Raw genomic sequence first — 13,493 nt, 5'->3', positions numbered from 1 at the left:
TTAAAACATGACTATGGATGCAAATGCTCATTTTCCTCCGTGCACCTGGTGATTGAAAACGTGCATCTGGTAACCCAAAAATTATAAAAGGGTTTTAAATACTTTTACCCGTCATTCTATTGATATAGCCCGCTAGGGGAGTGCCCCACTACGGCCCTCTCTCTGTCAGGGCCGTCCTTGGGTGCTTTTTACACACTTTAAGAAATCACGATGGATGCAGATTGCTATTAATCCTCCGTGCAACTGGTGATTGAAAACGTGCATCTGGTAACCCAAAATTTCAAATATGGTTCAAAATGAATTTAAAGGCACCCCTCTCATTGTTGCCCGCTATGGGAGCACCCCACTAAGGCCCTGTCTCGGTCGGGCCCGTCCTGAGTGCTTTATAGACACTTTAAGAAATCGCGATGGATGCAGATTGCTATTAATCCTCCGTGCAACTGGTGATTGAAAATGTGCAACTGGTGATTGAAAACGTGCACCTGGTCACCCAAAACACGGTTCTCTATGCGGTTAGCGGTGTTCCATCTATTCATGTCCGCTTATGGCGCACCCTACTACGGACCTTTAGCAATGGGGGCCGGCCCGAATTATTTATGGAAGGTCTGATGATGATTTTTTTTTTTTTTCACCATCTCTTTCTCTCTCTGCCGGGGCCGGCCAAGAGTGCTTTATGGACGGTTTAAAACATGACTATGGATGCAAATGCTCATTTTCCTCCGTGCACCTGGTGATTGAAAACGTGCATCTGGTAACCCAAAAATTATAAAAGGGTTTTAAATACTTTTACCCGTCATTCTATTGATATAGCCCGCTAGGGGAGTGCCCCACTACGGCCCTCTCTCTGTCAGGGCCGTCCTTGGGTGCTTTTTACACACTTTAAGAAATCACGATGGATGCAGATTGCTATTAATCCTCCGTGCAACTGGTGATTGAAAACGTGCATCTGGTAACCCAAAATTTCAAATATGGTTCAAAATGAATTTAAAGGCACCCCTCTCATTGTTGCCCGCTATGGGAGCACCCCACTAAGGCCCTGTCTCGGTCGGGCCCGTCCTGAGTGCTTTATAGACACTTTAAGAAATCGCGATGGATGCAGATTGCTATTAATCCTCCGTGCAACTGGTGATTGAAAATGTGCAACTGGTGATTGAAAACGTGCACCTGGTCACCCAAAACACGGTTCTCTATGCGGTTAGCGGTGTTCCATCTATTCATGTCCGCTTATGGCGCACCCTACTACGGACCTTTAGCAATGGGGGCCGGCCCGAATTATTTATGGAAGGTCTGATGATGATTTTTTTTTTTTTTCACCATCTCTTTCTCTCTCTGCCGGGGCCGGCCAAGAGTGCTTTATGGACGGTTTAAAACATGACTATGGATGCAAATGCTCATTTTCCTCCGTGCACCTGGTGATTGAAAACGTGCATCTGGTAACCCAAAAATTATAAAAGGGTTTTAAATACTTTTACCCGTCATTCTATTGATATAGCCCGCTAGGGGAGTGCCCCACTACGGCCCTCTCTCTGTCAGGGCCGTCCTTGGGTGCTTTTTACACACTTTAAGAAATCACGATGGATGCAGATTGCTATTAATCCTCCGTGCAACTGGTGATTGAAAACGTGCATCTGGTAACCCAAAATTTCAAATATGGTTCAAAATGAATTTAAAGGCACCCCTCTCATTGTTGCCCGCTATGGGAGCACCCCACTAAGGCCCTGTCTCGGTCGGGCCCGTCCTGAGTGCTTTATAGACACTTTAAGAAATCGCGATGGATGCAGATTGCTATTAATCCTCCGTGCAACTGGTGATTGAAAATGTGCAACTGGTGATTGAAAACGTGCACCTGGTCACCCAAAACACGGTTCTCTATGCGGTTAGCGGTGTTCCATCTATTCATGTCCGCTTATGGCGCACCCTACTACGGACCTTTAGCAATGGGGGCCGGCCCGAATTATTTATGGAAGGTCTGATGATGATTTTTTTTTTTTTTCACCATCTCTTTCTCTCTCTGCCGGGGCCGGCCAAGAGTGCTTTATGGACGGTTTAAAACATGACTATGGATGCAAATGCTCATTTTCCTCCGTGCACCTGGTGATTGAAAACGTGCATCTGGTAACCCAAAAATTATAAAAGGGTTTTAAATACTTTTACCCGTCATTCTATTGATATAGCCCGCTAGGGGAGTGCCCCACTACGGCCCTCTCTCTGTCAGGGCCGTCCTTGGGTGCTTTTTACACACTTTAAGAAATCACGATGGATGCAGATTGCTATTAATCCTCCGTGCAACTGGTGATTGAAAACGTGCATCTGGTAACCCAAAATTTCAAATATGGTTCAAAATGAATTTAAAGGCACCCCTCTCATTGTTGCCCGCTATGGGAGCACCCCACTAAGGCCCTGTCTCGGTCGGGCCCGTCCTGAGTGCTTTATAGACACTTTAAGAAATCGCGATGGATGCAGATTGCTATTAATCCTCCGTGCAACTGGTGATTGAAAATGTGCAACTGGTGATTGAAAACGTGCACCTGGTCACCCAAAACACGGTTCTCTATGCGGTTAGCGGTGTTCCATCTATTCATGTCCGCTTATGGCGCACCCTACTACGGACCTTTAGCAATGGGGGCCGGCCCGAATTATTTATGGAAGGTCTGATGATGATTTTTTTTTTTTTTCACCATCTCTTTCTCTCTCTGCCGGGGCCGGCCAAGAGTGCTTTATGGACGGTTTAAAACATGACTATGGATGCAAATGCTCATTTTCCTCCGTGCACCTGGTGATTGAAAACGTGCATCTGGTAACCCAAAAATTATAAAAGGGTTTTAAATACTTTTACCCGTCATTCTATTGATATAGCCCGCTAGGGGAGTGCCCCACTACGGCCCTCTCTCTGTCAGGGCCGTCCTTGGGTGCTTTTTACACACTTTAAGAAATCACGATGGATGCAGATTGCTATTAATCCTCCGTGCAACTGGTGATTGAAAACGTGCATCTGGTAACCCAAAATTTCAAATATGGTTCAAAATGAATTTAAAGGCACCCCTCTCATTGTTGCCCGCTATGGGAGCACCCCACTAAGGCCCTGTCTCGGTCGGGCCCGTCCTGAGTGCTTTATAGACACTTTAAGAAATCGCGATGGATGCAGATTGCTATTAATCCTCCGTGCAACTGGTGATTGAAAATGTGCAACTGGTGATTGAAAACGTGCACCTGGTCACCCAAAACACGGTTCTCTATGCGGTTAGCGGTGTTCCATCTATTCATGTCCGCTTATGGCGCACCCTACTACGGACCTTTAGCAATGGGGGCCGGCCCGAATTATTTATGGAAGGTCTGATGATGATTTTTTTTTTTTTTCACCATCTCTTTCTCTCTCTGCCGGGGCCGGCCAAGAGTGCTTTATGGACGGTTTAAAACATGACTATGGATGCAAATGCTCATTTTCCTCCGTGCACCTGGTGATTGAAAACGTGCATCTGGTAACCCAAAAATTATAAAAGGGTTTTAAATACTTTTACCCGTCATTCTATTGATATAGCCCGCTAGGGGAGTGCCCCACTACGGCCCTCTCTCTGTCAGGGCCGTCCTTGGGTGCTTTTTACACACTTTAAGAAATCACGATGGATGCAGATTGCTATTAATCCTCCGTGCAACTGGTGATTGAAAACGTGCATCTGGTAACCCAAAATTTCAAATATGGTTCAAAATGAATTTAAAGGCACCCCTCTCATTGTTGCCCGCTATGGGAGCACCCCACTAAGGCCCTGTCTCGGTCGGGCCCGTCCTGAGTGCTTTATAGACACTTTAAGAAATCGCGATGGATGCAGATTGCTATTAATCCTCCGTGCAACTGGTGATTGAAAATGTGCAACTGGTGATTGAAAACGTGCACCTGGTCACCCAAAACACGGTTCTCTATGCGGTTAGCGGTGTTCCATCTATTCATGTCCGCTTATGGCGCACCCTACTACGGACCTTTAGCAATGGGGGCCGGCCCGAATTATTTATGGAAGGTCTGATGATGATTTTTTTTTTTTTTCACCATCTCTTTCTCTCTCTGCCGGGGCCGGCCAAGAGTGCTTTATGGACGGTTTAAAACATGACTATGGATGCAAATGCTCATTTTCCTCCGTGCACCTGGTGATTGAAAACGTGCATCTGGTAACCCAAAAATTATAAAAGGGTTTTAAATACTTTTACCCGTCATTCTATTGATATAGCCCGCTAGGGGAGTGCCCCACTACGGCCCTCTCTCTGTCAGGGCCGTCCTTGGGTGCTTTTTACACACTTTAAGAAATCACGATGGATGCAGATTGCTATTAATCCTCCGTGCAACTGGTGATTGAAAACGTGCATCTGGTAACCCAAAATTTCAAATATGGTTCAAAATGAATTTAAAGGCACCCCTCTCATTGTTGCCCGCTATGGGAGCACCCCACTAAGGCCCTGTCTCGGTCGGGCCCGTCCTGAGTGCTTTATAGACACTTTAAGAAATCGCGATGGATGCAGATTGCTATTAATCCTCCGTGCAACTGGTGATTGAAAATGTGCAACTGGTGATTGAAAACGTGCACCTGGTCACCCAAAACACGGTTCTCTATGCGGTTAGCGGTGTTCCATCTATTCATGTCCGCTTATGGCGCACCCTACTACGGACCTTTAGCAATGGGGGCCGGCCCGAATTATTTATGGAAGGTCTGATGATGATTTTTTTTTTTTTTCACCATCTCTTTCTCTCTCTGCCGGGGCCGGCCAAGAGTGCTTTATGGACGGTTTAAAACATGACTATGGATGCAAATGCTCATTTTCCTCCGTGCACCTGGTGATTGAAAACGTGCATCTGGTAACCCAAAAATTATAAAAGGGTTTTAAATACTTTTACCCGTCATTCTATTGATATAGCCCGCTAGGGGAGTGCCCCACTACGGCCCTCTCTCTGTCAGGGCCGTCCTTGGGTGCTTTTTACACACTTTAAGAAATCACGATGGATGCAGATTGCTATTAATCCTCCGTGCAACTGGTGATTGAAAACGTGCATCTGGTAACCCAAAATTTCAAATATGGTTCAAAATGAATTTAAAGGCACCCCTCTCATTGTTGCCCGCTATGGGAGCACCCCACTAAGGCCCTGTCTCGGTCGGGCCCGTCCTGAGTGCTTTATAGACACTTTAAGAAATCGCGATGGATGCAGATTGCTATTAATCCTCCGTGCAACTGGTGATTGAAAATGTGCAACTGGTGATTGAAAACGTGCACCTGGTCACCCAAAACACGGTTCTCTATGCGGTTAGCGGTGTTCCATCTATTCATGTCCGCTTATGGCGCACCCTACTACGGACCTTTAGCAATGGGGGCCGGCCCGAATTATTTATGGAAGGTCTGATGATGATTTTTTTTTTTTTTCACCATCTCTTTCTCTCTCTGCCGGGGCCGGCCAAGAGTGCTTTATGGACGGTTTAAAACATGACTATGGATGCAAATGCTCATTTTCCTCCGTGCACCTGGTGATTGAAAACGTGCATCTGGTAACCCAAAAATTATAAAAGGGTTTTAAATACTTTTACCCGTCATTCTATTGATATAGCCCGCTAGGGGAGTGCCCCACTACGGCCCTCTCTCTGTCAGGGCCGTCCTTGGGTGCTTTTTACACACTTTAAGAAATCACGATGGATGCAGATTGCTATTAATCCTCCGTGCAACTGGTGATTGAAAACGTGCATCTGGTAACCCAAAATTTCAAATATGGTTCAAAATGAATTTAAAGGCACCCCTCTCATTGTTGCCCGCTATGGGAGCACCCCACTAAGGCCCTGTCTCGGTCGGGCCCGTCCTGAGTGCTTTATAGACACTTTAAGAAATCGCGATGGATGCAGATTGCTATTAATCCTCCGTGCAACTGGTGATTGAAAATGTGCAACTGGTGATTGAAAACGTGCACCTGGTCACCCAAAACACGGTTCTCTATGCGGTTAGCGGTGTTCCATCTATTCATGTCCGCTTATGGCGCACCCTACTACGGACCTTTAGCAATGGGGGCCGGCCCGAATTATTTATGGAAGGTCTGATGATGATTTTTTTTTTTTTTCACCATCTCTTTCTCTCTCTGCCGGGGCCGGCCAAGAGTGCTTTATGGACGGTTTAAAACATGACTATGGATGCAAATGCTCATTTTCCTCCGTGCACCTGGTGATTGAAAACGTGCATCTGGTAACCCAAAAATTATAAAAGGGTTTTAAATACTTTTACCCGTCATTCTATTGATATAGCCCGCTAGGGGAGTGCCCCACTACGGCCCTCTCTCTGTCAGGGCCGTCCTTGGGTGCTTTTTACACACTTTAAGAAATCACGATGGATGCAGATTGCTATTAATCCTCCGTGCAACTGGTGATTGAAAACGTGCATCTGGTAACCCAAAATTTCAAATATGGTTCAAAATGAATTTAAAGGCACCCCTCTCATTGTTGCCCGCTATGGGAGCACCCCACTAAGGCCCTGTCTCGGTCGGGCCCGTCCTGAGTGCTTTATAGACACTTTAAGAAATCGCGATGGATGCAGATTGCTATTAATCCTCCGTGCAACTGGTGATTGAAAATGTGCAACTGGTGATTGAAAACGTGCACCTGGTCACCCAAAACACGGTTCTCTATGCGGTTAGCGGTGTTCCATCTATTCATGTCCGCTTATGGCGCACCCTACTACGGACCTTTAGCAATGGGGGCCGGCCCGAATTATTTATGGAAGGTCTGATGATGATTTTTTTTTTTTTTCACCATCTCTTTCTCTCTCTGCCGGGGCCGGCCAAGAGTGCTTTATGGACGGTTTAAAACATGACTATGGATGCAAATGCTCATTTTCCTCCGTGCACCTGGTGATTGAAAACGTGCATCTGGTAACCCAAAAATTATAAAAGGGTTTTAAATACTTTTACCCGTCATTCTATTGATATAGCCCGCTAGGGGAGTGCCCCACTACGGCCCTCTCTCTGTCAGGGCCGTCCTTGGGTGCTTTTTACACACTTTAAGAAATCACGATGGATGCAGATTGCTATTAATCCTCCGTGCAACTGGTGATTGAAAACGTGCATCTGGTAACCCAAAATTTCAAATATGGTTCAAAATGAATTTAAAGGCACCCCTCTCATTGTTGCCCGCTATGGGAGCACCCCACTAAGGCCCTGTCTCGGTCGGGCCCGTCCTGAGTGCTTTATAGACACTTTAAGAAATCGCGATGGATGCAGATTGCTATTAATCCTCCGTGCAACTGGTGATTGAAAATGTGCAACTGGTGATTGAAAACGTGCACCTGGTCACCCAAAACACGGTTCTCTATGCGGTTAGCGGTGTTCCATCTATTCATGTCCGCTTATGGCGCACCCTACTACGGACCTTTAGCAATGGGGGCCGGCCCGAATTATTTATGGAAGGTCTGATGATGATTTTTTTTTTTTTTCACCATCTCTTTCTCTCTCTGCCGGGGCCGGCCAAGAGTGCTTTATGGACGGTTTAAAACATGACTATGGATGCAAATGCTCATTTTCCTCCGTGCACCTGGTGATTGAAAACGTGCATCTGGTAACCCAAAAATTATAAAAGGGTTTTAAATACTTTTACCCGTCATTCTATTGATATAGCCCGCTAGGGGAGTGCCCCACTACGGCCCTCTCTCTGTCAGGGCCGTCCTTGGGTGCTTTTTACACACTTTAAGAAATCACGATGGATGCAGATTGCTATTAATCCTCCGTGCAACTGGTGATTGAAAACGTGCATCTGGTAACCCAAAATTTCAAATATGGTTCAAAATGAATTTAAAGGCACCCCTCTCATTGTTGCCCGCTATGGGAGCACCCCACTAAGGCCCTGTCTCGGTCGGGCCCGTCCTGAGTGCTTTATAGACACTTTAAGAAATCGCGATGGATGCAGATTGCTATTAATCCTCCGTGCAACTGGTGATTGAAAATGTGCAACTGGTGATTGAAAACGTGCACCTGGTCACCCAAAACACGGTTCTCTATGCGGTTAGCGGTGTTCCATCTATTCATGTCCGCTTATGGCGCACCCTACTACGGACCTTTAGCAATGGGGGCCGGCCCGAATTATTTATGGAAGGTCTGATGATGATTTTTTTTTTTTTTCACCATCTCTTTCTCTCTCTGCCGGGGCCGGCCAAGAGTGCTTTATGGACGGTTTAAAACATGACTATGGATGCAAATGCTCATTTTCCTCCGTGCACCTGGTGATTGAAAACGTGCATCTGGTAACCCAAAAATTATAAAAGGGTTTTAAATACTTTTACCCGTCATTCTATTGATATAGCCCGCTAGGGGAGTGCCCCACTACGGCCCTCTCTCTGTCAGGGCCGTCCTTGGGTGCTTTTTACACACTTTAAGAAATCACGATGGATGCAGATTGCTATTAATCCTCCGTGCAACTGGTGATTGAAAACGTGCATCTGGTAACCCAAAATTTCAAATATGGTTCAAAATGAATTTAAAGGCACCCCTCTCATTGTTGCCCGCTATGGGAGCACCCCACTAAGGCCCTGTCTCGGTCGGGCCCGTCCTGAGTGCTTTATAGACACTTTAAGAAATCGCGATGGATGCAGATTGCTATTAATCCTCCGTGCAACTGGTGATTGAAAATGTGCAACTGGTGATTGAAAACGTGCACCTGGTCACCCAAAACACGGTTCTCTATGCGGTTAGCGGTGTTCCATCTATTCATGTCCGCTTATGGCGCACCCTACTACGGACCTTTAGCAATGGGGGCCGGCCCGAATTATTTATGGAAGGTCTGATGATGATTTTTTTTTTTTTTCACCATCTCTTTCTCTCTCTGCCGGGGCCGGCCAAGAGTGCTTTATGGACGGTTTAAAACATGACTATGGATGCAAATGCTCATTTTCCTCCGTGCACCTGGTGATTGAAAACGTGCATCTGGTAACCCAAAAATTATAAAAGGGTTTTAAATACTTTTACCCGTCATTCTATTGATATAGCCCGCTAGGGGAGTGCCCCACTACGGCCCTCTCTCTGTCAGGGCCGTCCTTGGGTGCTTTTTACACACTTTAAGAAATCACGATGGATGCAGATTGCTATTAATCCTCCGTGCAACTGGTGATTGAAAACGTGCATCTGGTAACCCAAAATTTCAAATATGGTTCAAAATGAATTTAAAGGCACCCCTCTCATTGTTGCCCGCTATGGGAGCACCCCACTAAGGCCCTGTCTCGGTCGGGCCCGTCCTGAGTGCTTTATAGACACTTTAAGAAATCGCGATGGATGCAGATTGCTATTAATCCTCCGTGCAACTGGTGATTGAAAATGTGCAACTGGTGATTGAAAACGTGCACCTGGTCACCCAAAACACGGTTCTCTATGCGGTTAGCGGTGTTCCATCTATTCATGTCCGCTTATGGCGCACCCTACTACGGACCTTTAGCAATGGGGGCCGGCCCGAATTATTTATGGAAGGTCTGATGATGATTTTTTTTTTTTTTCACCATCTCTTTCTCTCTCTGCCGGGGCCGGCCAAGAGTGCTTTATGGACGGTTTAAAACATGACTATGGATGCAAATGCTCATTTTCCTCCGTGCACCTGGTGATTGAAAACGTGCATCTGGTAACCCAAAAATTATAAAAGGGTTTTAAATACTTTTACCCGTCATTCTATTGATATAGCCCGCTAGGGGAGTGCCCCACTACGGCCCTCTCTCTGTCAGGGCCGTCCTTGGGTGCTTTTTACACACTTTAAGAAATCACGATGGATGCAGATTGCTATTAATCCTCCGTGCAACTGGTGATTGAAAACGTGCATCTGGTAACCCAAAATTTCAAATATGGTTCAAAATGAATTTAAAGGCACCCCTCTCATTGTTGCCCGCTATGGGAGCACCCCACTAAGGCCCTGTCTCGGTCGGGCCCGTCCTGAGTGCTTTATAGACACTTTAAGAAATCGCGATGGATGCAGATTGCTATTAATCCTCCGTGCAACTGGTGATTGAAAATGTGCAACTGGTGATTGAAAACGTGCACCTGGTCACCCAAAACACGGTTCTCTATGCGGTTAGCGGTGTTCCATCTATTCATGTCCGCTTATGGCGCACCCTACTACGGACCTTTAGCAATGGGGGCCGGCCCGAATTATTTATGGAAGGTCTGATGATGATTTTTTTTTTTTTTCACCATCTCTTTCTCTCTCTGCCGGGGCCGGCCAAGAGTGCTTTATGGACGGTTTAAAACATGACTATGGATGCAAATGCTCATTTTCCTCCGTGCACCTGGTGATTGAAAACGTGCATCTGGTAACCCAAAAATTATAAAAGGGTTTTAAATACTTTTACCCGTCATTCTATTGATATAGCCCGCTAGGGGAGTGCCCCACTACGGCCCTCTCTCTGTCAGGGCCGTCCTTGGGTGCTTTTTACACACTTTAAGAAATCACGATGGATGCAGATTGCTATTAATCCTCCGTGCAACTGGTGATTGAAAACGTGCATCTGGTAACCCAAAATTTCAAATATGGTTCAAAATGAATTTAAAGGCACCCCTCTCATTGTTGCCCGCTATGGGAGCACCCCACTAAGGCCCTGTCTCGGTCGGGCCCGTCCTGAGTGCTTTATAGACACTTTAAGAAATCGCGATGGATGCAGATTGCTATTAATCCTCCGTGCAACTGGTGATTGAAAATGTGCAACTGGTGATTGAAAACGTGCACCTGGTCACCCAAAACACGGTTCTCTATGCGGTTAGCGGTGTTCCATCTATTCATGTCCGCTTATGGCGCACCCTACTACGGACCTTTAGCAATGGGGGCCGGCCCGAATTATTTATGGAAGGTCTGATGATGATTTTTTTTTTTTTTCACCATCTCTTTCTCTCTCTGCCGGGGCCGGCCAAGAGTGCTTTATGGACGGTTTAAAACATGACTATGGATGCAAATGCTCATTTTCCTCCGTGCACCTGGTGATTGAAAACGTGCATCTGGTAACCCAAAAATTATAAAAGGGTTTTAAATACTTTTACCCGTCATTCTATTGATATAGCCCGCTAGGGGAGTGCCCCACTACGGCCCTCTCTCTGTCAGGGCCGTCCTTGGGTGCTTTTTACACACTTTAAGAAATCACGATGGATGCAGATTGCTATTAATCCTCCGTGCAACTGGTGATTGAAAACGTGCATCTGGTAACCCAAAAATTATAAAACGGTTTTAAATACTTTTACCGGTCATTCTATTGATATAGCCCGCTATGGGAGCACCCCACTAAGGCCCTGTCTCGGTCGGGGCCGTCCTTCAGTGCTTTATATACAGTTTCATATATTACGATGGATGCAGATTGTGATTGTTTTCCAAAAGACCCGTGTGCATCTGGTAACCCAAAAATTATAAAACTGTTTTAAATCATTTTACCGGTCATTCTATTGATATAGCCCGCTAGGGGAGTACCCTACTACGGCCCTCTCTCGGTCAGGCCCGTCCTTAGGTGCTTTATATACAGTTTAAGATATTACGATGGATGCAGATTGTGATTGTTTTCCAAAAGACCCGTGTGCATCTGGTAACCCAAAAATTAAAATATGGTTCAAAACCCGGGTAACACCACTCTATTTACGGACATGACAGTAGAGCTTACCCCCTGGAGCTATTGACCTCCAGGCTTGTAGGCCCTTACTCACCACCCGGGTATCACCCCTCTATTTCGGGGATGATACCAGCAGGGGACCCCCCCCACCTCCACAACCTCGCATACCAGGTGAACCAGGGCACCCACACTTAAGCACCCCTCCTCGGACATTAAAGCAGATAACCGCGCTGTTATGAACCGCGTGCACCTGGTCACCCAAATGGAACTTGTGCACCTGGTCACCCAAAAGGACCGGCGTGCACCTGGTCACCCAAAGGCCGGCGTGCACCTGGTCACCCAAAAGGACCATGTGCACCTGGTCACCCAAAGGCCGGCGTGCACCTGGTCACCCAAAAGGACCGTGTGCACCTGGTCACCCAAAGGCCGGCGTGCACCTGGTCACCCAAAGGACCATGTGCACCTGGTCACCCAAAAGGACCATGTGCACCTGGTCACCCAAAGGCCGGCGTGCACCTGGTCACCCAAAAGGACCATGTGCACCTGGTCACCCAAAGGCCGGCGTGCACCTGGTCACCCAAAGGACCATGTGCACCTGGTCACCCAAAAGGACCATGTGCACCTGGTCACCCAAAGGCCGGCGTGCACCTGGTCACCCAAAGGACCATGTGCACCTGGTCACCCAAAGGCCGGCGTGCACCTGGTCACCCAAAGGACCATGTGCACCTGGTCACCCAAAGGCCGGCGTGCACCTGGTCACCCAAAGGACCATGTGCACCTGGTCACCCAAAAGGACCATGTGCACCTGGTCACCCAAAGGCCGGCGTGCACCTGGTCACCCAAAGGACCATGTGCACCTGGTCACCCAAAGGCCGGCGTGCACCTGGTCACCCAAAGGACCATGTGCACCTGGTCACCCAAAGGCCGGCGTGCACCTGGTCACCCAAAGGACCATGTGCACCTGGTCACCCAAAAGGACCATGTGCACCTGGTCACCCAAAGGCCGGCGTGCACCTGGTCACCCAAAGGACCATGTGCACCTGGTCACCCAAAAGAACCGTGTGCACCTGGTCACCCAAAGGCCGGCGTGCACCTGGTCACCCAAAGGACCATGTGCACCTGGTCACCCAAAAGGACCATGTGCACCTGGTCACCCAAAGGCCGGCGTGCACCTGGTCACCCAAAGGACCATGTGCACCTGGTCACCCAAAAGAACCGTGTGCACCTGGTCACCCAAAGGCCGGCGTGCACCTGGTCACCCAAAGGACCATGTGCACCTGGTCACCCAAAAGGACCATGTGCACCTGGTCACCCAAAGGCCGGCGTGCACCTGGTCACCCAAAGGACCATGTGCACCTGGTCACCCAAAAGAACCGTGTGCACCTGGTCACCCAAAGGCCGGCGTGCACCTGGTCACCCAAAGGACCATGTGCACCTGGTCACCCAAAAGAACCGTGTGCACCTGGTCACCCAAAGGCCGGCGTGCACCTGGTCACCCAAAGGACCATGTGCACCTGGTCACCCAAAAGCCGGCGTGCACCTGGTCACCCAAATGGAACTTGTGCACCTGGTCACCCAAAAGCCGGCGTGCACCTGGTCACCCAAATGGAACTTGTGCACCTGGTCACCCAAAAGCCGGCGTGCACCTGGTCACCCAAATGGAACTTGTGCACCTGGTCACCCAAAAGACCGGCGTGCACCTGGTCACCCAAAAGCCGGCGTGCACCTGGTCACCCAAATGGAACTTGTGCACCTGGTCACCCAAAAATTATAAAACTGTCCAAAATGCATTTACCGGTCATTTTATTTATATAGCCCGCTAGGGGAGTAGCCCACTACGGCCCTCTCTTGGTCGGGGCCGTGCTTAGTGCTTTATGGACACTTTAAGATATTACGATGGATGCAGATTGTGATTG

This window comes from Oncorhynchus mykiss, unplaced genomic scaffold (assembly GCF_013265735.2).
Source record: "Oncorhynchus mykiss isolate Arlee unplaced genomic scaffold, USDA_OmykA_1.1 un_scaffold_445, whole genome shotgun sequence".
Lineage (NCBI taxonomy): Eukaryota > Metazoa > Chordata > Actinopteri > Salmoniformes > Salmonidae > Oncorhynchus > Oncorhynchus mykiss.
The sequence above is the reverse complement of the archived record's forward strand: the minus strand, read 5'-3'. Positions refer to the sequence as shown.